The 27,972-nt window shown below is 40.1% G+C and overlaps 1 long non-coding RNA gene across 2 annotated transcripts; it reads right to left on the bottom strand.

Annotated features, from left to right (window-relative positions):
• Positions 1 to 67: 67 nt before the first annotated feature.
• LOC114289463 (uncharacterized) lies at positions 68 to 27,972 on the bottom strand. Of its 2 annotated transcripts, XR_014344992.1 has the most exons (4): positions 27,311 to 27,972; positions 3,791 to 4,083; positions 835 to 876; positions 68 to 357 (listed from the first exon to the last, which is right to left on the bottom strand). It is a non-coding gene; the product is annotated as an uncharacterized LOC114289463 (long non-coding RNA). The 2 variants fall into 2 exon arrangements; XR_014344993.1 differs by lacking the exon at positions 835 to 876.

Here is a 27,972-nt window from a genome sequence, read left to right as displayed (position 1 = left end):
ACATAATAATAGGGGCTGGCGAAAGCTAAACAATAATAGAAAATACCGCCCAATGAGCTGTGGGGACTTAAATGAAAATAAACTTGCATATACATAGGTATATACACAAACACTTAAGTCCATAACACACGTGTACATAACAAAACATAAGCTAGGGAATTAAATCGCATTGCCTAAAGCAGTTAACAAAACTCAATAAGCACTCTTATCTCATAAACACAATGTCAAAAGGGTGAATTTTCACCCAATAAGCCCTGACATACAATGGTTCGGAACCTCGCAGTGAGACACAATAGTTGGCTTGACAAAAACAAGGTTTAGGTCGACGCCGCTAACTCTGATCCGGTGCCCGATCACCTACATATATATAATAAACAATGAGTTAGAGCCCAGTGAATAACAACTGCGTAAAAGGGTTATGAATGATATCCTCACAATATTTAAAACAATTGATTATCAATAGAACATTTTCTTAATCAATAACTTGTCCCAATCAATCATTCAATCGTTCAATTTAACAATCATTCAGATTCATATAAGTCATACGTGGTACATCCAATAGCAACAATACAATTGGTCTTAAAGACCAAACAATCAATTGATGGCCACCAAACAATAGACAATAGTTCCAAAAATTGGAACTAACAGAGATTTCTGTAACAATAGCGATACCAATATCAATAATAATAGCAATATGCTATAGACGCCAAGAATACAGTTCAGAAAATAGGATCATCATTCAGTCAATAAAAAGTATCACTTCAGAAACCAATATAATTTATCAATTAGAAAATAAATACAATTTGAACATATCTTTACAACAGTGTTACTCACAGTGGGCTTTTCGGTACACGTACTAATGGTTTGGCGTCTGACCTAAACAAATAAAGTCAAGCACAACACAATTACAATCACACTCTTACAATTCTATTCAATTTGATCGTTCAATCTCTATTCGTTTTCTCTCATTTGATTCTAATTTTTCATTCGGTTATTCCTATTTATTTTTCTTCTATTCTTTTTAAATATGGACGACTAGTATTACGAATAAATTAGATTATTAAGTTCCAATTAAAATATGTTCAGCTATGTATTAACCAAACTAATTAAATGTAAATAATCTAATCATATACCAACCCTTATTAACTTCACTAATTACACAATCAAACTTAAATTAGGCTCATACACATTAAATTACAATTATTCAATCATGTTTAAATTACTGAATCAGAAATTCATAAATATGTACAGTTTGCAATTTTAACTCCATTTTCAAGTAAATCAAGGCCCAAATAATTAATCTTTACATTTATTTCCATAACCTTAAGCTTAACTCAATTTCAATTGAGTTTAATTAATTCTCAATTAAGGCTTAAATTATCATGCTGCTTCATACAATTTTCCATCTTTGAGCTTCAATCTTCAAATCCCATAAAAAATTCCCTTCGACTTTGAAAACTCATACAAGAGAATACATAGATGATCATGAAATTCAAGAATTATGCCATGCATGGTAAGGTTTAAAAATTAATGCATCTAATTTCTTATTTCTATGATATATATTCTCATCTCTAATTTTACTTCAAGACTTGTAATGTATAATCATAAACATTGCCATATTAAGTCTTAAATTCTCAATTCCCATGGATTTTTCTCTTCAATTTGGAGGTTCATGCAAGTACATGAATGTTTGATCAAGAATAATTAAGAATCTTGCCATGCATGTATCAATTTCTATCTATATCAACAAATCTTAAATAAACTTATAAATTCTTTAAACATTCTTGAATTTCCTTAAGTTATGAGTACATTACTTCCATTCCATAAGATTCAAGAGAGGAGTTCTTACCTAGAGTGAACAATTTGAGTTGTCTTGAATGTTTTTCCCTAATCCTCTCTTCAATTTCTTCTTCTTCTACTCTTTGGTGAACTCTCAAATGTTTACTTTCCCTTTCTCTCTCTACGTGTATTGCATGAGAAGCCCCACAAGTTCTCTACTTTAGTCCATTGATGAGTGAGATTTATTTATTATTCATTTCTTTTATATATATATATATATATATATCATCTTATTCTTCAAAGTTAATAATAAATCACATTAATTAATGTAAATCAAATTCAATCACTTAAATTAATTCTCATCATTTTATGATCTGAATTACACTAAATTAAATTATACTAAAGTGAATTAGGATCTAATTCTTATCAAATTATCTAATTCTAACTTGTTAAAATTAGCGAATCAGACAGGTTTAATTTTCATTCTAACCTATCTGTTCAAACAATACAAGTCAATAAATCTCATAACAATCAATAACACTTAATCACATAATTAACATGTAAGAACATAATTAATAGTTCCAATTAAGGCTCATTTCAATCACAGAAAATTTCAATAAACTGAATCAATTTTTAATTAAATTTCCCAAATGGCTCTAAAAATTCCCATAAGTCCGTCCATGTACTCAATTTCAATTGGTGCACCCAATAAGATTGTCGATTTCAGTTTCAAAGTTGTAACCTTAACGGACAATTTTCCAATTTGGACAGATATGCACAAATTAAATTACTAGGCACTTAGTTCAATTAGAATTAACGCATAATTAATTAATTAAAATCACGATTAGCATGTTTGGGTCGTCACATTTTACTTCCAGCAATTGTGATTTGACTCAAAACCATACATTGTTACTCTTATGGATACTTTGTTCAATTGATCAATTTGGTACAATCACATACTCTTAGGCCTTGTTTATTGTCTGGATTGGACATAAGGGGTTGAGATATATAATACTGGCAGATATAGGATGAGATATAATATGTTTAGGATATGAGATGAATTATATATATTATGGGATCATTTATACTATATTTGGTTAGGGTTGGATATATAAGAAGAGAGTGGTTATTTTTTACTGTTAGATGAATACTAGCTCATATCCTATGGTACGGGATATGTAATACTATAGGGCCATATTTGTTTGGGTGGACATGAGCTTGGGATTGGACTAATAGTCCAATAAAATTATTAATCCGATGTTTGGTTAAACAATTGAAGTACGGATTAATTATTTTAAACTTGACTATTAGTTAAAATAAGATACATAATCCAACGGATTCGTAGTCTTAGGACTATTAGTCATGGGAATGTTAATCCAGTCCGTCCAAACAAACATGGCCCTAGGGGGTGTGGTATTGCATATCCTATACTTTTGAGGAATATAATATACCACCAGATTTCATATCCGGTAACCAAACAAATAATATAAAAAGGTGGAACTCACAATTTTTTTTCTTTTGGTCTCGTATCCGATCAAAGTGGTATATCTCTCCCATTATATACCCCAAACAAACAGAGCCTTATATAATTCTAAGATCCCATGTGGTTATTTGTTATTTTTAAAGCAAGACGAGAAAAATAATCTTGAGGCATTGATTGAAGTTCATTCCATACTCACAGTGCCAATAAGATGATGAAGATGGCAGTCGTAAGTGGCTTTGTCCATGTAAAGGGACTGGTCAGTGACTGAGAAAGTAGTTGCGTTAATTTGGATGGAAAAACAAACCATTGCAGATAATTCATGACTACGGGGTTAAGTGTCACAAACTAAATACATCCATGGTTTCATTTTTGAGGCCTAGCCACAAGGGGATAAAATGTAATTTATCCTTTTTATAAAATACTAACATTGTAAATAGGACAAATAAACAAGGTAAAGAACATAGTGAATATCCTATTCAAACGTCCAAAAACAACACCAAATTTCACTATACGAATCACAACACTTACCTCTGAGAGCAAGTAAAGCAAGGACTGAACATGGTTTCGAGATATAGAATCGTCAATCAACGCCCACGTCTTATCCCTCATCAACTCCAAAAATTTCTCTGAATCGAATTGGGGAAGCTCAAAATCTCGCGGATTCCACCTCCAATACAAATACCCAGTGTCCGGTCACCCATTCTTCAAACAATTCTGATGACTCTCAATTAAATGGCAACTCTCATTACTGTAAACAGGACCAGATGGGTTTGGGATCCAATCGCCAGTAAAAAGATCACACTTTTCTGCTTTTAATTTTTCTGAGTAAACAAGCACAGCTTTCAGTATATAATAACAAAATCAATGGTTTACTAGGAAAGTAAAGATTTTAGGAAAAGTTAAAGTGCCAGGTCTCTGCATTTATGTTTTCTATGTAAACAAACACGACTTTCAGTATTACAACAAAATCAATCTTTTACTATGAAAGTAAAGATTTTAGGGAAAGCTAAAGTACACAACCCAATCAAGGATTGTAACATTAGATCAATCAAATTTGCAAGTAAACTAAGAGAGAACCCAAAAGAATCAGCATTTCGAATCCACATTAGAGAAAAACCCAACAAAAATTCACTCTGTTTGGTTGTGTTTTTGTTTTTTGCTTTATGTTTTCATTTTCTGAAAACAACCCTTTTTGTATTCTCCAAAAAATTAAAACAGAAAGCAAAAAAATGGAAACACAACCAAACAAATTTGCAGATCTCTACGAACTGAGTTCATCAATGCACAGTCCACTTCTTTTATTTCCTCTGCTGATTTGAATTTCTTAACAATTGCGACTGATCAAAGAAAAACCAAGTAAAAATAAGAGAAACCCAATTCATAATAGCCAAAAAAAAATGAGTACCACTTTGAGGAATCTAATCTGAATCTTCCATAAAATGGACAGAAACTTATGGTTCTGGGTTCATTGTCTTCTCAATAGGAGAAGAATCGATCAAAACTGGTGGTTCTGAGCTCATTGTCTTCTCAATGAATGGAGTTTCAACGACATTCGAAAACCCAGTTGATTTGGGGAAGAGAAGTCTAAGAGTGAGACCCAGTAAGAGAATCGAAACAGACAATTTCACAAACAGTTGGTGGTGTTTGTGAAAGAACCACCACCATGGTTTCCAATTCAACTGCATTTTCTTTACTCTCTCTCTCTCCTCTCTCTTGTCTCCTTCTCTCTCTAAAAGCACACCGATGGAGCATGTATATCAAAAAAGGTTCGCCATTTTTAGGTGCAAATCCGACATGGATGATAAGCTAAATCCTAATAAATGCAAAAAGAAAGACAGTATTAACTAGGGCCGAGCAAGTGATTCGTGAAATTCGTAATCCGTGAAATTCGTAATTCAATCTAGTTCAGTCTAATTCGATAGATTTAGATTGATTTTTTGAATTCGTGGTTTGATTCCGGATTGAAGAATTAAAAATTTGTAGTTTACGGATTGGTTCCGGATTGAACCCCACGGTTCCGGATTGGAACCGATCCGAACCGTATACAAATAGTCTATATTTTTATTATACATCCTCCCCTATAGTATCTTCTCTTAATTTTATATAAAATCTAAACTCAAACCTAAAACCGTATAATATGTTCTTTTATTACTCTTGTTTGTTGGTTTTTAGTTTTAAGTTGTAATGGTTTAAATACTTATAGTAAAACCAATTTTCTTATGGTTGTTTAAATTTTAGAACAGTATGTCGCTATTATAGAAAAATATGTTACTATTGTGGAACTAATATAGCGCTATGTTTATATTTTTATAAAATTAAAGTGTTATAAATATATTTTTGTTATTTAATTATGTGAATCCGTGGTCCTAAACCGATCTAATCCGTATTTAAATGGATTGGTTCGGATTGGTTCCAATTTTTTAGGAACCTTAGATAACAGATTGGTCCTAATTTTATCCCAATCCGATCCAATCCGGACCATGCTCACCCCTAGTATTAACCGACAATACACGCACTCTTTTCTCAGGTGGCCGGTTGTGTGTAGGTATAATATATGATTTCAAATGATTAAAGTTGTTAAATTAATGGTTTAGTTATAATTAGTTATCTCAATTAATTCAGGCCGACAACTGGTTACTTGCACTTGGATTTATGAATGCCGTGATAATATCTTAAATTATCTTTTTTTTCGTTTAAAAAAAAGTAATAATAATAATTCATGGGGAAAGTGGAGAATAAAAAAAAACATTAAAGAAAAAGGTGAGTAAGATTATAATTTGTTTTTGTAAATAATTTTCAAAAACGCTAGAGACTCCAAAAATTTTAGCAAATGTCTCACATGGCCACATCCATGTGAGACATTTGCTTAAAATTTTTGAAGTCTCTAACCTTACTCACAATTTTTTGATTTCTCACTAATGTGTAATTCTCTCTTAATTCATTGGGAATATAGCAAATGGGGACTTGCATGCAAGTTCTAATAGATGGACTCATTATCTAATAGGTCCTATGATAATTAATGGCATTTTTCATCCAAAACTATTAAAAAAAAGTCATTAATTGTTAATTTTCAGTGACAGTTTGAAATTTGTTACAAAAAATTGTCACTAATTATAAGTTTTATCGATAGTTTAAAAAACTCGTCACAAAAAAAAGTTACTTGACGTGGTTAGGCCCACAAAGGTCGTAGCCCACTATGAACAACCCAAGCCCATCACTTAGAGCCCAACACATAACCCAACTAATGAGATCCTGAACAGCTGGAAGCCAACATGGCACGAAGAACCAATGATATTCAGACATGTGGCAGGTAAAGGACAAGCCACATCAGCAGACAAAGATCTGCAAAGTTATTGCTACTGCACATCGTTATTAAATACAGTCCATCACAACATTTATTACGACAACATCTCTCCGTCAGAACAGCACCCCCCTCACCCTGAACAAGGTAAGCTACAGCATAGACTTTCGGCCAAGGTGGCAGGTCGGAAGGGACGACGAAATGATTACCAAAGGATATAAGTAGACGTTGAAGACAAAAAGAAAGTTAAGTTTTCTATCTCCAATTCTTATCTCTACATTACACTTCTCTCTCTCTAACTTGCTCGTCGGAGGGTTCGCTTGGGGACTCCCCGTTCCCCTGTTGAACTTGTGTGCAGGTTCTCTGGTGGGCTTAAGCACTATAGTTACCGGTTGAAGAAGCGTGGATTAGTCCAACCCATTCCACCCGGGACTCGTTGTGTAGTAACTGTATCATCAGTTGGCGCCGTCTGTGGGAAAGCTTTGCTCCTCGCCCCAGTTGTGATCACTATCGCCGGAGACCCTGTTCCAATAACCCTTTCTCGCTACCCATCGAAATGTATGGTCACGACTAGATCCATGGCTTCTCACCAAAATGCTGCCGACCACCAAGCCGACCCCCCCAATCCAAACAACCCACCACAATATTTCATCGAGCTTACTAACAGCATCAACTGCATGGCCGAGCAAAACCAAGCCCTGATCAATGCCGTACTCCAAAGAAACCTTCCTATGCCCCCTCTACCACCTCCCGATATTCCTCCCAACTACGAACAAGCCCCAAGCCATACTATCCCACAGCCTAATCCGCCCAATAGAGAAGGCTTGCAACCACCTCCCCCAGGTATAAACTTGCCACCCCGGGGCCCACAACCATCGATCCCGGCACCAATCCTTGAAGGAGAGGCCAACAACGTCCAACCCCCGTTGCCCTCCGGAGGTGACCACATCCCTCTCTGGGACACGGAACTCCGAGCCATGAAGCTCCAACTCCAAGGGGTCATGCAAAACATCCAGCATAAACCCTCTACCACCGCAAACTCACCATTTGTCACCTCCATCCGCAACAAACCTCTACCCCCCAAGTTCAAGATGCCCACCATCGACTCTTTCGACGGTACGACGGACCCAGTCAACCATCTGGAGACCTACAGAACCCTCATGATCCTCTACGGATTCCCTGACGAGATCATGTGTCGAGCTTTCCCCGTGACACTGAAGGGGTCAGCTCGGCTGTGGTTTAGCCAGTTACCAGCAGACTCCGTCTCCACTTTCCAGCATCTCAGTGACTCCTTCCTCAGCCATTTTATTGGAGCCTAGCGCCAGCGATGCCCGACAACCCAACTCCTCAACATTTGACAGACCGAGGGGGAGTCGCTACGCAGCTTTGTTACTCGCTTCAACACCGAGGCCCTGCAAGTAGCGGAAAATGATGACAAGGTCATCCTCACAGCTTTCATGGCCGGTCTGCGGTCGTCCGACTTCCTGTTCTCCCTCTCTAAAATCCCCCGACCTCCATGGCAGCCTTACTCTCCAAGGCCCAAAAATACATGAATGATGAGTATTCCCTAACTGCCCAGCAAGATCTAATAACCAAAAACCCGACCCTCAGAGAAAAGAGAAAAGACTCAGAACCAAGAAACACCCAGTATAATAGCCAAACACCACACTATACCGATCGACCCCCCCGAGCTGACCGGTCGGCACCAGCCCGACCGCCCGGTCGGTTCGAGCGGTACACACCCTTAATTTCCCCATGGAATAAGTCCTCAATCAGATCCAGCGAGACTACCCCCTTAAATGGCTCCAACCTTCACGAACCCCTTCCAATCGGAAAGACCAGTCCAAATATTGCCGCTTTCACCAGGACCATGGCCATAACACCGATGAGTGCGTTAACCTCAAAGATCAGGCAAACTGGCAGCCAAATAGGAGGGACCTTACATTGTGAAAACCAGACCACGACCGGGCACTTACCGACTTCAGGACATGGAAGGCCGAGACCTCCCCTACCCTTGGAACGCTGAACATTTGAAGCGTTATTTTCAATAAAAGTTGTATTTTTGTATCGTCCAAAATGTTGTATAGTATAAATTTGTGACAATCTATGTTCTCATTTTCTCCTCATATAGTATAAATTCGTGACCCCACGGGCTACACTTTGTATAGCAGCAAGCTTATATCTCAACTATCTGTGGAATTCCAATAACGCTTTGATTGCAGCCTCAGCCAGACTGAGCATAAAAAGCCTCAGCCAGACTGAGCATGAAGAGCTCGGCTAGACCGAGTCACAAATAGCCTCAGTCAGACTGAGCATGAAGAGCTCGGCCGGACCAAGTCACGAAAAGACTCAGCCAGACTGAGCACAAAAAGCCTCAGCCAGACTGAGCATGAAGAGCTCGGCCAGACCGAGTTACAAAAAGCCTCAGCCAGACTGAGCATGAAGAGCTCGGCCAGACCGAGTTACAAAAAGCCTCAGCCAGACCGAGTCACAAAAAGCCTCAGCCAGACTGAGCATGAAGAGCTTGGCTAGACTGAGTCACTTAAAGCCCCAGTCAGGCCGAAGCCGCCATCGCGACTTCATGATCATAAGCACAGTGGCCATGTTTTCTCACTTTCACTCTGTATTGAATTTTTTCTTTCTTACAAGTTAAAATTCACTCTGCATTGAATTTTCTCACTCTCACTCTGCATTGAATTTTTTCTTACAAGTTAAAATTCACTCTGCATTGAGTTTTCTCACTCTCGCTCTGCATTGAATTTTTTCTTACAAGTTAAAATTCACTCTGCATTGAGTTTGCTCACTCTCACTCTGCGTTGAATTTTTCTTACAAGTTAAAATTCACTCTGCATTGAGTTTTCTCACTTTCACTATGCATTGAATTTTTTCTTACAAGTTAAAATTCACTCTGCATTGAGTTTTCTCACTCTCATTCTGCATTGAATTTTTTCTTACAAGTTAAAATTCACTCTGTATTGAGTTTTCTCACTCTCACTCTGCGTTGAATTTTTCTTACAAGTTAAAATTCACTTTATATTGAGTTTTCCTTACATTTTACACTCCACAATAATTTATACATTTCAGATGCACAAGCAAAAATAATGGACTGAAAACACAACTCAAATTTTATTTATTCACCCATTAGTACATAAGTTCATTACAGCATTTCAAAAAAAAAAAAACAAAAACAAGCACACCAACACAACTCTATACAAATTTTGTTCATTCCAAATCATTCCTCCTCACTGGAAACAAGATTTTTTTCTTTAATACCCTCATCCAGGGGGGGCTGGGCCACATCGTCTTCGTCAATTTTTACACTACTGAGGTCTAAGCCTGGGAACAGCTCTTCAGCTTTACGCTTGAACATTTTCCAGCCACTGTCCCAGAACTCAGCCATTTCGTGCTTATAGAAGTCTGACCGTTGGAAGCTCTCAATAACTTCCGCTTCAGTCCTGCCTCCAGCGGTCGTTCCCGACAAACCCACCCCCCCAGACACCTCCCTCGCCACGCTGTTGGCGACCTCGGCATCGATCGCCATCTGAAATTCAGCAGACCCCTTGAATTGTTCTATTGCTGCGACATACAGATCGAGGTATGTTGCCCTTTCAGAGGCTGTCTTGGTCCTCTCTTCCTCCAACTCTTTCCGCAGGCTCGCCTTTTCAGAGGCCGCCTTAACCCTCTCTTCCTCCAACTCCTTCTGCAGGCTCGTCATCTTCTCCATTGCCTTAGCACGCTCGTCTTCCAGCTCCTTCTGCAACCCAACAATCTTCATGTCTGCTTTATCATTTTCTTTGATTTGCTGGGCGCGTAGTTCTTCATTGCTGGTCATAGCCTCTTCATGCCGCTCAATGGCGACCGCGCAGGCCTTTTGAGCCTCCCCCAACTTCTTCTGCTCGCCAGCCAGCTGGAACTCGAGCGACACAACCTGGCGGCGTTCGTCTTCTAGCTCCAACTTGACCGCGATCAGCTCAGCTTGGGCTCGGTCGGCAACATTGCGGTGAACAATGGCCAACACTTGCATCTTTTTAGCCTTTTCAACTTCCTGCCAACCTCTGGAGCACACGCTTCGCACAGCCTCCTTCCACCCTGCACTCTCCCTTGTGAAGTTTGCAAGTTGAGCCTTGGCCTCATCCGACTTGACCTTTACAGCCGCCGTCTTTCTCAACAGAGCCCCAGCTAAGGTGGTTACCTCCATTTGGACAGCGCATAACCCCTTTAGCAGCTCAGCCTCATTGAACCTGGCCACTGAGCAAACGGTTGCATCATCCACTATCCCCACAAGGCGATCTACAACTGCCCTGGCTGGGCCTTCTTCTCCCTCCAACCGCCCAGACACCGCGCTGGCGTGGTAGATAGCAGTCGTCAGCCTGACCCCCCCTCCTTGGGGCGCAGGACCCCTCTGGGGTTGTTCCTCTACCCTTGGCTCAGGGCCAGTTGCCCCACCCTCTACTTGAACTTCTTGGGCGATCTCCACCACTACTGGGACGACCTCCACGACCTCTGAGGCGACCTCCACCATTCCTGAGGCAACCACTCCTCCTGGGGCCTCTCCTACTCCCTCCTCCTCTGCCTCCTGGGCCATGGGGTCTCCTCTACCGTCATCTCCTTCCTCCTCTTCAAGGCAGGCTCCCCCTCACTCCTCCTCACCTTTCTTTTCTTCTTCCCCACACTGCCCATCTCCTTGGCCCTCTGTTTCAAAGGATCAATCGGGGGCGGTCGTGGCTCAGATTCACCCAAGTCTTTTTCCTCCAGCGATTTTGTGCGCGGTCGGATCCTCTCCCGCGTGATTGGTTTATGCGGTCGGTCTTCCTGCCCCTCCTTGAACTTACTGGCTTGGGCGAGGATAGTCCTATCCTCTGCCTCTTGTGCCTTCCTTCTCGCCTCTAATTCTGCCCGGTCGAGGTCTCCACTGTTCGGTTAAGGACCCAACCCTGCCGCAAACAAGGCTGACGGCTGAACAAGCTTGTCCCACTTGGCCCCCTCCTTCTCCCGTCATTCCTTCACCCTCTTCACCCTCTCCTCCGCTGCTGCCCCCAGTCTTGGCTCCATCGATTTGGTGGGCACTTTCCAAACTGTATGCACCCCAACCCCTCCACTGGCGGACACATAGAACCACCGCGGCCTCCACCCCTTGATCGACGACGGCAGCCCCGCCACCAACCCCTTCCCTGCTGCTGCCTGCAGGGTAACCCAAGTCTCCTGCTGCCCTGACACCTTGTAGCATGCAAAAAACTTGTCCACTGTCATTTCAGCCCCTCCGTTCGCCTTCGGCCACGCACTCACACAAGCCAGCAAGATTTTCCACGCGTTGGGCATTAGCTGGCCTGGGGCTACCTCCAATCGGTTCAGTACATCCACCACTATCCGGGGGAGGGGCAGCCTTAACCCTCCCTTCAGCGCCTCCTCGTATAGGGCGAACTCCCCCGATCGAGCATCAGACGCCCTCTCCTTTGATTCTGGCAATTTCAACTCTATCTCTGCGGGGATCTGGTACTTCTCCCGCATCCCCTCTAGCTCTTTCGCGGTAATGATCGACTTATCAGCCTTTGTATGCCAATGATCTGGCTCCACCTGGCTTATCGGCGTTGGGGCCGCCATCATGGTGGAAGAATGAGATCGTACCGCCGGCTCCCCCACCCTCTCCATTTGCCTCTCCGCCCTGTACTGCTTCGCCAACTCCACCACATCGTCATCCCCAAGTGGATCAACCCTGGTGATTCCAGCTTCTTCTTGGGCTATCTCTGTGGTGTGTCTACGAATAGCTTCGGATGCGGGCGCAAGGAAATTCAAAAAATGTCGCAGAGGTGTATCGTCAGCAACAAAGGAGTTAACACTTGGAATGTTTTGATTTTTTGCAAAGAAGTACGTAAATCGAATAATACCAAAAGCCCAAGGCTTGCTTGTATTCTAAGGGTCACAATTAATTTTCGCCAGTTTGAAAACTTTTCAAAACCTCCGCCAAAACTGTCTTTTCAACACCCATCATGACCTATCGTTTTATTTTTGGCCCAACGCCTAATCTCCCTCCCCACGAGATGCTGCCATGTGTACGATCACGATTCATTGCCACCCCCCCTTACCCTGTCTTTTTCACTTTAAGTCATCATATAGCGACCCCGGTCTTTTCCCATTTGATTATTGTATCCGGACTTAGGTTCCGTAGATTCCGTCATTGTATAATTGTTGTTGTCATTCATCATTTTCTTATTTTGAATCTTGGGTTGTGTTGGGAAGATTTGGAGCAGGTTGGTTGAGCTTAGGAACCAAGTCTAGTTGCCCAGATTTTGGCTTGTTCGCTCGAGCGGGGGTTTGGGCGCTCGAGCGGGGAATACACCCATCCAGTATGTCCTGTGTATTGTTGGCCGCTCGAGCGGGGGATTGGACGCTCGAGCAAAAAGTCGTGAGTGACGCTCGAGCGGGGAGTTGGGCGCTCGAGCGGGGACCTGTCTGCAAAAACTTCTGGGAGTGTGCATTCGCCGCTCGAGCGGGAGTTTGGCCGCTCGAGCGGGAGTCTATGAGTGGCGCTCGAGCGGGGGTTTCCACGCTCGAGCGGGGCGACTGGTATAAAAATCCGAGATCCGACTTTCTGGATGATTTTTCATCTCCTTTTTTATTTTAAAACCCTAGAACCGTCTTCTCCCTCTCCCTACACACCTTCTCTCTTAGGTTTGATCTACTTAGAGTGTATTTCTACCCTAAGTTCTTTGTTAAAAAGATAGAGTGGGTCGAGGGCTTCCGTTTAATCTGAACAATCTTGGGTTTGGAGCACTTTGGCTTTCGTCATCTTCTCCATTCGAGTTCTTTTCTTCAAGGTAGGGATTTCCTACTCCATCTTATAGGTTTTGTTCTAAGTTTTGGTATTTTGATATGTTGGGAATGCTTTGGTAATTTTGAAGAAAAAAAAACCCTAGTTGTATTAATAAATTAATTTGTATAATTAATTTAAGGAAATTGGTTAAATGCATGAAATTGAGGAATTCATTGATTTAAATGGTGTAGTTGGATAATTAAAATCACTCGCCTATTGAATTGTTGATATATTTATTTCCAGTCTAGAAATAACTGTTTTGGGCTATCGGTGGAGGATAGTCGTGTTTGTTGTAGACATTGCATGTGGATTAGGAATAACTGAAACTAATCACAGTGGTTAAGTCATTAATTTTGACTACTGCATTAATACAGAAAATACGTGTATTGATTGAGCATTGCATTTGCATATATTGTTTTGTGTGGGAGGAGATAGGGGATGTACTCCACGGTTTAGGGGAAGATAGGGGATGGACCTCTAAACCAGATTTTGTTTGGGAGGAGATAGGGGATGGACTCCATTAGCATCACTTTTATGTGTGCTTATTTATATTGAAGTGTTTTATTGATACAGCACTAAAATGTGTATCAAACTGGAAGTATGAAGTGTTTTGATTTGAGCCTGAGTCTCATCTGTTTGTTGACATGGATGAATGTGGATATATTATGTATGGTTCACTGTTGTAAGATTGGCCAGGTTCTGAGCCATATTGATAATGTTGGAAAGTAAAACATGTCTTAGGCATTAGTGTCATGAAACTGTATAATGAAGTAATTGATTATCTTGGTTAACCATCTATTGAATGCTATTGCTTTATTCAATGCTTATGTTTGGTTTAGTATATTTCTACTGGGCTGTGGCTCACCCTTTATGGGAACATCATTTTCAGGTTCAGGTGATAAGCTACCTCCCAGGACTTAGCTTGGAAGGATTTGGATTTTGAAGATTATCTTTAGTTGTTTGTTTTTATTTAATAAATAATCAAGCCTAGGGCTTTATTTGTATTTGAGTTAGAACTCATATTTTGTATCCAAGTGTTGGCTTGGAAAGATGTAAGCCCATAGGGCATTTAATCTGATGTTACATGTAATGTTTTTATTTAGTAATACTCTGAAGAATGAATTAATAAATTGTTTTCTTTAAGTAATGCGTGTTGATGATATGCATATAATGGGTTTATTTTGAGGGCGTTACAACTTGGTATCAGAGCGTACCGGGTTTGAATACTTTGGGTACGTGGGAAGTGATTAGTATCACAATGGGTTCGTCTCGTTTGATAGAGACTTAGTGTAATGTTATATGCTTACATGATAACATGTTTATGTGACTATGTGGGTATGGAATGGAGTTTCTAGGATGTTGATTGGACCCTTGAGTTTCTAGTAGTCTTGTTGGAAAGGCACTTGATCACTGCTGCTTCCAACCGGAACTATAGCAACGCATTGGGACTATCATTATCCAGGAATGAAATTCGTAGGTGCTTATGTGATTATGTGCTTACGTGGAATGAATTATTGTTGTCCAATGCATTAGGACGCGAGTGTTTAGTTTCGGCACATTTATTAATGTGCTAACGTCTTTGTTTCCTTTATTAGGATGTCAGGACGAGGACGAGGACGCGGTAGGCGTGGTAGGCCGGGTAGGCAGGAGGTGCCTGTGCCAGAGGAGATTCCGGCAGTTCAGGAGGGAATTGGTCAGGCCAATATGGCCGAGCCAGTAGGCCAGCAGGCTATGGGCGCTCTAGCCCGAGAGATAGCAGGGGCATTCAGGGAGTCCGTAGGCATTCTCAGAGCTGAGAATCAAGCTCAGGTTGTTGTTGCGGATGCAGGACCTTCCTTTCTGAAGAGGGAGTTCTTCCGGTCTAATCCGGAGGAATTTGTGGGTGATCCTAAAGAGCCGCTTAAGGCAGATGAATGGCTCGAACAGACAACGAAGACGTTTGAGATGCTTGGCATCGAAGACGAGGGGTTGAAAGTGACCTTGGCATCTTTCCAGTTGAAGGGGGATGCGGGTCAGTGGTGGAAGTTTACTAAGGGTCGTATAGGAGGTACATGGGAGGCTTTTGTGAATGCTTTCCAGGAAAAGTTCTTATCTCCAGCAGTTAGGGAGAAGCTGAGAGACCAGTTCTGCCAGCTTAAGCAGTCGAGTTCTTCAGTGGCCGAGTTTGAGGCTGCATTTACTAGTTTGTCCAGGTTTGCACCTGAGTTGGTGGCGTCTGAGGAACGCCGTTGTATTGAGTTTGAGAAGAAGTTGAGGCGTGGTCTTAAGCTGAGAGTTGGGGGAACTATGATTCGGGATTATGGGCGTATGGTTGATGCTGCAGCCCATATGGAGATCATGATGCAGGAGGAGGAGAAAGGACAGAAGGGCTCCAAGAGGAGTCAGGATGGTCAGAGTGATGGTAGGAGACAGAAGGGTTTTAATCCACAGCAGTCTCAGGGTAGCTTTTCTAGATCGACTTTTCCTGTACCGAGTGCTAGTTCGGGGAAAGGCAGTCAGGGAGACATTACCTGTTTCAAGTGTGGCCAGCTGGGTCACAAGTCTCCAGTTTGTCCTCAGAGGGGAGGAGTGCAGAGAGCAGCATCATCTTCGGTTCGATCTCAGAGCCAGAGTCAGGGTAGAGGTCAGCCACTCTCGTGTTATCAGTGTGGTCAGCCAGGGCATATGAAGAGGTATTGCCCGCAGTTGGGTGGCACATCTGGTGCATCTGGTTTGAGGCAGATTCAGGGTCAGCAGCCAACTCAGTCGGGTCAGGCCTCGAGGGCCAATCAGGGGGCTTCATCGTCCCAGTCAGTGCAGCAATCTTATGCTCCTAGGGGTGAGCAGGTTGATCAGAGGTCGTCTGGGCGCGTGTATGCTGTTACCGCGCAGGATCTTGTACCGGCTCCATCAGTTGTGAGAGGTACTTTCTTGTTTTGCAACTCGGTTGCTAATGTTTTGATTGATACGGGTGCATCTCATTCCTTTGTGTCTGCTGCATTTGCATCTGTTTTGGAGTTGGAGTTAGCACAGTTAGCATCTCCTATTTGTGTAGTGTCACCTCTTGGGGGTGAATTGATTTTGAAACAAGGTGTTAGGGGTTGTGATATAGAGGTTGATTATCATAGAATCCCATTTTCCTTTGTAGTTATGCTTATGAGGGGTTTCGATGTTATTTTGGGTATGGACTGGTTATCGTCATACCGGGCAGTTATTGATTGCTACCGCCAGAGGGTCACTTGTTGTACCGTGAGCGGAGAGTATTTTCATTTTCTAGGGGATCGGGTTGGTGATGTGTTGCCACCGGGGTATGTTTCACGAGGACAGAGTGAGCTTAGTGGTCTACTTGCGAACCTTTCGATTAGTGAGGATGAGGAGACACAGATTGTGTTGCCAAGGGTGGTTTGTGAGTATTCGGACGTCTTTCCTGAGGATCTTGTTGGTTTGCCACCGCATCGGGAGATTGAGTTTTCTATTGACCTAGTGCCCGGCACGGCACCGATTTCCATGGCACCTTATCGTTTTGCCCCAGCCGAATTAGTTGAGTTGAAGATTCAGCTCCAGGAGTTACTAGACAAGGGTTTTATACGTCCTAGTGTTTCGCCGTGGGGAGCACCGGCCCTCTTTGTTAAAAAGAAAGGTGGTGCTTTGAGACTTTGCATAGATTACCGGAAGTTGAATCGGGCTATGGTCAAGAATAAGTACCCTATGCCCCGTATAGATGACCTGTTTGACCAGTTAAAGGGTTCCCGTTGTTTTTCTAAGATAGACTTGAGATCGGGTTACCACCAGTTGAGAGTCAGGGAAGAGGATATTCCGAAGACGGCATTCCGTACGCGGTATGGTCATTATGAGTTTTTGGTGATGCCATTCGGGCTCACCAATGCACCGGCAGTCTTTATGGACTTGATGAACCGGATCTTCCGGGAATTCTTGGATCGGTTTGTAGTCGTTTTTGTGGACGACGTCCTCATCTATTCGCCTTCTGAAGAGAAGCACAAGGAACACTTGAGAGTGGTGCTTGAGTTACTTAGAGTCCATAAGCTTTATGCTAAGTTTGGGAAGTGTGAGTTCTGGCTAGAAGAGGTCAAGTTCTTAGGTCATGTAGTTTCTGGGGAAGGAGTGTCTGTTGATACATCCAAGACTGAGGCAGTGCAAGGTTGGGCACAGCCTAAGAGTGTGTTTGAGATCCGCAGTTTTCTGGGGTTAGCTGGGTATTATCGTCGGTTTGTGAAAGATTTCTCCAGATTAGCTTCGCCTTTGACTAGATTGACTCGAAAGGGAGTCAAATTTGTATGGAGTGAGACTTGTGAAAAGTCGTTTCAGGAGTTGAAAGTTAGGCTGACCACCGCTCCGGTGTTGATTATTCCGGAGAGAGGGATGGGTTACGCGGTTTATTGTGATGCCTCACGAGAGGGTCTGGGTTGTGTGTTAATGCAAGAAGGGAAAGTAGTTGCCTATGGCTCACGACAGTTGAAAATTCACGAGCAGAATTACCCTACGCATGATCTAGAGTTAGCAGCTGTGATATTTGCCTTGAAGATTTGGAGGCATTATCTTTATGGTGAGAAATTTGAGGTATTCTCGGATCATAAGAGTCTGAAATATTTGTTTACACAGAAAGACTTGAACTTGAGGCAGAGGAGGTGGATGGAATTTATAGAGGATTATGACTTTGAGTTGCATTATCATCCGGGAAAGGCCAATGTGGTGGCCGATGCCCTTAGCAAGAAACCTGTTGGTGACATAGCTAGTATAGCCATCCGAGAATGGGAGATGTTGGGTGCACTTGGGGAGTTCGATTTACTTCTGGGCGAATCCGTTGAGGCTGCGGCCTTGTTTTCTATTGTTGCACAGCCTACACTTGTGACTCGAGTGTTAGAGGCTCAGAGAGGTGACCTTGAGGTAGAATCTCTCCGTGAGAAGATTTCCGGTGGGAAGGTTGAGAAGGGTTTGACGGTGTATTCCGACCTGAGTGTGAGATACCGAGACCGTCTGTTTGTGCCGGAGTCTTGCCGAGAGGAGGTACTCCGAGAGTTTCATCATTCACGCCTTGCGGTGCATCCGGGAGGCACTAAGATGTATCGGGATTTGGGTCGCCAGTTTTGGTGGCGGGGTATGAAGAGAGATGTGGCAGCTTTTGTGTCTAAGTGCCTTACTTGTCAGCAAGTGAAGGCCGAACATCAGAGGCCGGCGGGTTTGTTGCAACCCTTGCCTATTGCCGAGTGGAAGTGGGAACATGTCACCATGGACTTCGTTGTGGGTCTTCCGAGGACTCAGCGGGGTAGTGATGCTATTTGGGTGATTGTAGACCGGTTGACTAAGTCGGCGCACTTTATTCCTATGCGCGTGAGAGATTCGGTCAATCATCTTGCCGACTTGTACATTCGGGACATAGTGAGGTTACACGGGGTTCCAGTGACGATCGTCTCAGATAGAGATCCTCGTTTTACTGCCAGGTTGTGGCAGAGTTTGCAGAGTGCCTTAGGCACCAAGTTGACCTTTAGCACGGCTTATCATCCTCAGACTGACGGGCAGTCCGAGCGTACTATTCAGATCCTTGAGGATATGCTGCGGGGTTGTGTTCTAGACTTTAGTGGTTCGTGGGAGAGGCACTTGCCGTTGGTGGAGTTTGCCTACAACAACAGTTTCCAGTCTAGTATCGGTATGGCACCATTTGAGGCCTTGTATGGCCGACCGTGTAGATCTCCTGTTTGTTGGGCCGAGGTAGGTGATGCACCTCTGTTGGGTCCGGAGTTGGTGAGGGAAACGACGGAGAAAGTTGAGCTTATCCGTAAGAGGCTTGTTACAGCACAGAGTCGTCAGAAATCTTATGCCGACTGTAGGAGGAGACCTTTGGTGTTTGAGGTGGGTGATCATGTCTTTCTGAAGATATCACCTAGACGGGGTTTGATGAGGTTTGGGAAGAGCGGGAAGTTGTCCCCTCGGTTCATTGGTCCGTTTGAGATCCTTGAGAGGATTGGCGAGGCTGCTTATCGTTTAGCATTACCGCCGCAGTTGTCCGGAGTACATGACGTGTTTCATGTGAGTATACTTCGGAAATATGAGCCGGATCCATCACGTGTTGGATTGGACTGATTTAGTGGTTGATGAGGATGTCTCGTATGAGGAGAGACCGGTTCGGGTCTTAGATAGGCGGGATCAAGTTTTGCGAGGCAAAACCATCCCTTTGGTCAAAGTTTTGTGGAAACATCACGGAGTGGAGGAAGCCACTTGGGAACGTGAGTTGGAAGTTCGCGAAAAATACCCGGACATGTTTATCGATTTGTAATATTGTATTTAGATTTTGTAATATTGTTGAACTTAAGAGCTTTACATATGTCTTAAGTTGTAAAACATTGAGTATGTTTTGGTAAATGGGTGTATCTTGAAACTTGCTTCATTATAGAAGTTTAGTGTAACATTACATATGTTGATTACATTGTTGAGCGTGTTGTATATATATCATGCAATTGAATATGATATGGAAATTGCTATCATTGGAAGGAATAATGCATAATAGTGATGCAGGTTGAAATATATGTTGTTTTATATATATATTGTAAGATGCTCCTTGATAAAGAGATGAAGAGACCAGTATTGGGTCAAGATGTTTATTGTTGTTATACAATATTTTTGAGAATTGAGAAAAAAACTTGTTTTTATTTACAAACTTATGCTTAATTTCGGGGACGAAATTCTTTTAAGGGGGGGAGGTTATAGCGACCCCGGTCTTTTCCCATTTGATTATTGTATCCGGACTTAGGTTCCGTAGATTCCGTCATTGTATAATTGTTGTTGTCATTCATCATTTTCTTATTTTGAGTCTTGGGTTGTGTTGGGAAGATTTGGAGCAGGTTGGTTGAGCTTAGGAACCAAGTCTAGTTGCCCAGATTTTGGCTTGTCCGCTCGAGCGGGGGTTTGGGCGCTCGAGCGGGGAATACACCCATCCAGTATGTCCTGTGTATTGTTGGCCGCTCGAGCGGGGGATTGGACGCTCGAGCGGAAAGTCGTGAGTGACGCTCGAGCGGGGAGTTGGGCGCTCGAGCGGGGACCTGTCTACAAAAACTTCTGGGAGTGTGCATTCGCCGCTCGAGCGGGAGTTTGGCCGCTCGAGCGGGAGTCTGTGAGTGGCGCTCGAGCGGGGGTTTCCACGCTCGAGCGGGGCGACTGGTATAAAAATCCGAGATCCGACTTTCTGGATGATTTTTCATCTCCTTTTTTATTTTAAAACCCTAGAACCGTCTTCTCCCTCTCCCTACACACCTTCTCTCTTAGGTTTGACCTACTTAGAGTGTATTTCTACCCTAAGTTCTTTGTTAAAAAGATAGAGTGGGTCGAGGGCTTCCGTTTAATCTGAACAATCTTGGGTTTGGAGCACTTTGGCTTTCGTCATCTTCTCCATTCGAGTTCTTTTCTTCAAGGTAGGGATTTCCTACTCCATCTTATAGGTTTTGTTCTAAGTTTTGGTATTTTGATATGTTGGGAATGCTTTGGTAATTTTGAAGAAAAAAAAACCCTAGTTGTATTAATAAATTAATTTGTATAATTAATTTAAGGAAATTGGTTAAATGCATGAAATTGAGGAATTCATTGATTTAAATGGTGTAGTTGGATAATTAAAATCACTCGCCTATTGAATTGTTGATATATTTATTTCCAGTCTAGAAATAACTGTTTTGGGCTATCGGTGGAGGATAGTCGTGTTTGTTGTAGACATTGCATGTGGATTAGGAATAACTGAAACTAATCACAGTGGTTAAGTCATTAATTTTGACTACTGCATTAATACAGAAAATACGTGTATTGATTGAGCATTGCATTTGCATATATTGTTTTGTGTGGGAGGAGATAGGGGATGTACTCCACGGTTTAGGGGAAGATAGGGGATGGACCTCTAAACCAGATTTTGTTTGGGAGGAGATAGGGGATGGACTCCATTAGCATCACTTTTATGTGTGCTTATTTATATTGAAGTGTTTTATTGATACAGCACTAAAATGTGTATCAAACTGGAAGTATGAAGTGTTTTGATTTGAGCCTGAGTCTCATCTGTTTGTTGACATGGATGAATGTGGATATATTATGTATGGTTCACTGTTGTAAGATTGGCCAGGTTCTGAGCCATATTGATAATGTTGGAAAGTAAAACATGTCTTAGGCATTAGTGTCATGAAACTGTATAATGAAGTAATTGATTATCTTGGTTAACCATCTATTGAATGCTATTGCTTTATTCAATGCTTATGTTTGGTTTAGTATATTTCTACTGGGCTGTGGCTCACCCTTTATGGGAACATCATTTTCAGGTTCAGGTGATAAGCTACCTCCCAGGACTTAGCTTGGAAGGATTTGGATTTTGAAGATTATCTTTAATTGTTTGTTTTTATTTAATAAATAATCAAGCGTAGGGCTTTATTTGTATTTGAGTTAGAACTCATATTTTCTATCCAAGTGTTGGCTTGGAAAGATGTAAGCCCATAGGGCATTTAATCTGATGTTACATGTAATGTTTTTAATTAGTAATACTCTGAAGAATGAATTAATAAATTGTTTTCTTTAAGTAATGCGTGTTGATGATATGCATATAATGGGTTTATTTTGAGGGCGTTACACATCACGTGACACGCCGCCTCTTGAGCCCTGCGCCCCCCCCCACCTCAACCTTCGCGGTCGGTCCTCCTCATTGTCGGCCCATCCACTCGGCCACCCTTTGCGGTCGGTCCTTCTCATGGTCAGCCCTCCCACTCGGCCACCCTTCATGGTCGGTCCTTCTCATGGTCAGTCCTTCCACTCGGCCACCCTTTGCGGTCGGTCCTCCTCATGGTCGGCCCTTCCACTCGGCCACCCTTCGCGGTCGGTCCTCCTCATCTTCTCCATTAGTATTCCCTTCGTTGGGCTAAAGCTGCACTTGGGAATGGGGGACTACTGACGTGGTTAGGCCCACAAAGGTCGTAGTCCACTATGAACAACCCAAGCCCATCATTTAGAGCCCAACACATAACCCAACTGATGAGATCCTGAACAGCTGGAAGCCAACATGGCACAAAGAACCAATGATATTCAGACATGTGGTAGGTAAAGGACAAGCCACATCAGCAGACAAAGATCTGCAAAGTTATTGCCACTGAACATCGCCATTAAATGCAGTCCATCACAGCATTTATTACGACAACACCTCTCCGTCGGAACAGCACCCCCCTCACCAGGTAAGCTACAGCATAGACTTTCGGCTAAGGTGGCAAGTCGGAAGGGACGGCGAAATGATTACCAAAGGATATAAGTAGACGTTGAAGATAAGAAGAAGGTTAAGTTTTCTATCTCCAATTCTTATCTCTACATTACACTTCTCTCTCTCTAACTTGCTCGTCGGAGGGTTCGCTGGGGGACTCCCCGTTCCCCTGTTGAACTTGTGTGCAGATTCTTTTGTGGGCTTAAGCACTCAGTTATCGGTTGAAGAAGCGTGGATTAGTCCGACCCATTCCACCCGGGACCCGTTGTGTAGTAACTGTATCATCATTACTAATTTTTAATTTTCAGTGACAATTTGACAAATTTGTCACAGAAAAATGTCACTAATTGTAAATTTTAGTGACAATTTGTAAAAATCGTGATAAAAAAAGTCACCAATGTCAATTTTAACGACATATGCAAAAAAAATTGTCACAAAAAATTATTTTTAGCGACGATTTTAATAAGACTTGATAAAAATTAAATCAAACTATTATGACCTATTGGTAATTTATCCTATCGCAAATCAGTGTAATTTTTAAAAAATAATTATGAATAAGTGATAAACTTTTAAATATTAAAAATTATAATTATAATTTTTTATTAATATGTAATTTTTTTTACTTCAAAATCCCACTCTGGTGCAATTATCCCTAATGTATTTACGCTGCATTTTGTTGGGGGATTTGGAAAGAAAAAAAAATGTGTGAAATTAAGTGAAATATAATTATATTTTATTCATCTTTTACCTCTCTTTTTCTCTTTTTCTTTTTTCTTTCTAAATTTCTCTTTAAATCCCCCAACCAAACACTAAGTTTAAGCTGTAATGGATTGTTACAAGTTAAATGAGTGTTTATAACTTATTTTAATTTAAAAATTTGTACCAAATTGTTTGATATAATTTATATTTATAATTTATTAAACACAAATAGTTTGAATAGGCCCAAAAAAAAATGATTATTTAAAAATTGGCAAAGAGATACATTTAATTTTTACTTTTTGATTATTAATTTTTAACTTATAATAAACTGTCAGCGTCATTTATAAATATGAGAGGCCCAATAATCTTAAGAAATTTAGCAAAATTGCAAACAAGGCTTTTTTAATATTTTTAATTTTAATTTAAATAATATTTATTAATTTTTTACATTATAGATTTTTTTTAGGTTTTTTTATTCTAATATTTAGTATTTTTATTGTATTTTTATTTTAGTGGTGTTAGGAAATCTTTTGATAAGGATGTTTTTATTTTATGGAAAAAATTGTTTTTTCCTTTTGCTGGGCCATTTGGTAGAGTAGAGTGTTTTGTTCAACTCTTATTATGGGAGCCATGAATAAAATAGTTTTTATTTTGTTGGAGTTTGGATGAATAAATTAAAATGATAGATATATTATTTTGTTATACAAATATCATAGAGAAGATTTTAGAGCTTTTAAAATTGGGACACATCTAAGGGTCACTATATGTAAGTTGTGTTAGGTTAGATTGATTTTCGTTTTCATTAACTTTTTTCAATGGTTGTAAAGCAACTAAAACTCACCTACCATCACACACCATCCCAATCATTTACTTCTAAGTGGCTTTTTGCATTTTTTTCAACTCATGCAAGAGTAAGGCCAAGTTTATCATGTTTGAAAAAAGACAAAAAGTTAAAAAGTCACTATCCTATTTAAGTCACATCATCTTATTTAAATCACATTACTTCTCTAATACATCACTTCAAACCTAACCTAAACCCAACCTATATTTCATAAAAAGTCAAAAAGTGCACTTATTTAGATCATCCCAAACAACCCCTAAGTAAACTAGGAAGTAAAACATTAAGGTCATGTTTGTTTTTGCAGATTAGGGGATGGGATTAAAATAGTAATGAGGTGAGTTTTACTATAACTTGTTTAGTAGCTTTTTTGTTCAGGGGAATTGCTACTCCACTTAGGGCATATTTGATTTGGTGGATTAGAGCATGAGATTGAGATTATTAATCCGTGAGCCCAATTATCCTTTATTTGTTTTAACATTTTGGTTTAAGATTATTAATCCAACAAATTTGTAAGATTATTAGTAATAGGGTAGGGGTGAGATTATTAATCCAATGAATATTAACCTAATTGGATAATGAATACCACACTAATTTAATAAGATTATTAATACTTCACTATTAATCTTGTGAATCAAACATGACCCTAAAGTATCACTCCCACACCCCAACTAAGGCCTCGTTTGGGAACATGCTAATTTAGTAACTTTTTGGCTATTTGGCTAAAAAGGTAGGGAAAAAAAGCTTGTATGTTTGGGATGACTTTTTGGCTAATTACGAAAAGATGTGCAAAAAGTAGAGAGAAAAGAGAATCTTTGACTTTTTGGTATGGGTTGTTGGCTTTTTGGCTAATTTAGGCATCGTTTGGGAACAAGCTTTTTTAGCAACTTTTTGACTAAAATATGATGTAAAAAAAAATTAATATATTTGGGATGACTTTTTAATTTTTTACGAAAAGATGTGCAAAAAGTAAATAGAAAAGAAAATCTTTGACTTTTTGATATAAGTTGCTGTCTTTCTTTTTTTTTTTTTTTAGTGACTTTTTGACTTTTAGGCTAAAAAGTGATATTGCCAAACGAGGCCTAAATTAGGTTTTTCTTAGATAAGTTGGGATTGAAAATATAGTGAGAAAATTAAGCTGCACATTTTGTTTTTATTTTTTTATTTTTTAACCCAAGTGTAGCCTCTTATTTGTAAATTTTTTTTTATATTTGTTTTAGAATTTCTTTTAATATAGAAATATTTTATTTTATATAAAAATAATTTAACAATTCCATCACTAATCATCTCTCCCACTATCATAAAAAATAAATACATTTTTATTTTATTTCCTCACTAACAATTTTTACATTAACAATTTCTTCACTAATCATTCCCTTATTGACAATCTCATCCAATCTAATTTGCCAAACAAACGTGGCGTAAGAGGTTTTAAAAAAACTTACAACCTAATCTCATTAGGGACAGAAAAGTTATTTTGGAGTGTTAAGATTGTTAAAAGTTGACTTTTGACTTTTAATCAAATTTTTTAACTTTTTCAAAAAGTCATTTGAAAAATTAGTAAAAAATTAATTTTTGACTTAATATTTGTTTATATTATCACATCACAATCAAATACTCAAAATACTCCACCCAATTTAGGAAATTTACAATTTTACACATGTGGCACATCTTGCAATTAGAGAGTATAGTTGTAATTTTTCATATAACTTTTAACTACTTTCCCAAATAATTTTGACGTCAAAAAAAGTTAATTTCTAACTTTTTACCCAAGGTACAGAACGCAACTTTTTACTTATTCCCAAATTACCCCTTTGTCTCGATGCTTTTATACGTTTCTTGTTCTTTTCGCATATCATTAGTGACTTTCCAAAAAGCATTGAAGTCTCTGCCAACCATTTGTCAATCTAAAACTATATGGGTGCTTAGTCATTGTCATCAATTACAGGGTGGCTTTTCCCTATTTTTTTCCCCCCCGACAAATAAGATTCAAGAAGAATTTATGAAAGAAAGAAAATAAAATAAAATAAACAATCAAACTTATATTCTTATCCTGATACAACTTTATAATTCCATGAAAGGATAAGATTTAAGACTATTTGTAAATGAGTCAATTTATGAGTTGTTAGGTAAGAATATCTACACGCAACGGATTAATGGATTCAATCCATATTTGAACATCTTGAATTTGAAAAGAATGAATCTAATGAGTGAATCACGTGTCTTCAAATCATTGATTGAAATCTTAACGGTAGAGTGATACTACAATGTGAGTAATACCCACACAACTTTCAGTACAAAGGCTTGTGTTTAGTAGAGGGATTGAATGCACTCAAAAACTTTACCCACACAATATTACGTGTTATTTTCCCTTTTCCACTCCCATGATAATACGTATATTGATATGATCAATATATGACCAAACACCAGTTATTTTGAAACAGATTTCTCAAATGCAAGTTGTTTTGTGTTTTCTAAACACCAATTTAGGCTTCAAGTTATGTTTTGAAAACACGCCTTCAAAATAATTAAGTTGAAAACAACTTGTATTTTGGAAATTCGTCTCAAAATGACATGGGTTATGTAAATAACTCTGTTATATGCATATATTACAGTATGGATATTAGGGAAAGTAAAAATGGGCAACCCAATTAAGGAAGACAGCAGTTAGATCAATAGATGTGCAGTGTGAGCAACCAAAACAATGTCCACTCTGAGCATTTTGACTTAGCAGAGCAAATTAGAACAATACCCATCAAAATTTTCAGTGTTTTAATCAGAAAATAATTCAAAATTAAATATGCACCAAATTATATGCATGTATACACATATATTAATGTAAGGATATTAAGGAAAGAAAAAATATCAATCCAATTAAGGAAGACAACAACAGTAGATCAATAGATGTGCAGTGTGAGCTACCAATTAGAACAAAACCCATCAAACTTTTCAGTGTTTTAATCAGAAAAAAAATTATATAAAAAAAATTACAAAAAAAATAAAATAATAAAAATAAGCAACCCAATTAAGGAAGACAACAGTCAGACCAATAGATGTGCAGTGTGAGCTACCAAAAAAATGCCTACTCTGAGAATTTTGATTTAGCAGAGCAAATTAGAACAAATCCATCAAACTTTTCAGTGTTTTAATCAGAAAAAAATCAAAAAAAAATGCAAAATTTACAGTACCTTTTTTAGGAACTTGATCTCTATTTTCTGGAAAATCGCCAGAAACTGGCTGTTCTGGGTTCACAGAAACTTGAGTACCATTTTCAATCCGATCTCTATTTTCCTGCAAATCGATATAAACTGGTTGTTTCGGATTCACCAAACCTGAGTCCCATTTCCCGAAATCCCATTTTCAGGAATCTGATCTCTGTTCTCCTCCAAATCAACCAGTTCTGGATTCACCAAAACCTGAGTACCATTTTCAGGAATTTGGGTCTTTGGTAAGTCGGCAGAAACTTCTTGTTTTGGGTTGACTGAAACTGGAATGTCATTTCCAGGGAAGTGGTCTTGATTTTCCGGGAAATCAATAGAAACTGCCGGTTTTGGATTCACTGATTGCTTGACAAAGGGTGCATCAGCAACATTAGAAAACCCAGTTGATTGACAGAAGATAAACCTGAAAGCAAGACCAAATAGGAGGATTGAAAGTGCCAATTTCACAAACAAGTGGGTGTTCTTGTCAACAGAGCTCCACCACCTCTTCCAATTTAACTTCATTTCCTAGGAACTCTCTCTCTCTCTCTCACTCTCTGTGTGAGAGTGTGTGTGTGTGTGTGTGAAAAGAACCCTTGAACACTTTTAAACTAAAGTTCTCCATTGCAGACTCTTGGGTGGTTTTCAAT

The sequence above is a fragment of the Camellia sinensis genome, chromosome 11, assembly GCF_055761805.1.
Source record: "Camellia sinensis isolate YWXY chromosome 11, ASM5576180v1, whole genome shotgun sequence".
NCBI lineage: Eukaryota > Viridiplantae > Streptophyta > Magnoliopsida > Ericales > Theaceae > Camellia > Camellia sinensis.
The sequence above is the reverse complement of the archived record's forward strand: the minus strand, read 5'-3'. Positions and strand labels throughout refer to the sequence as shown.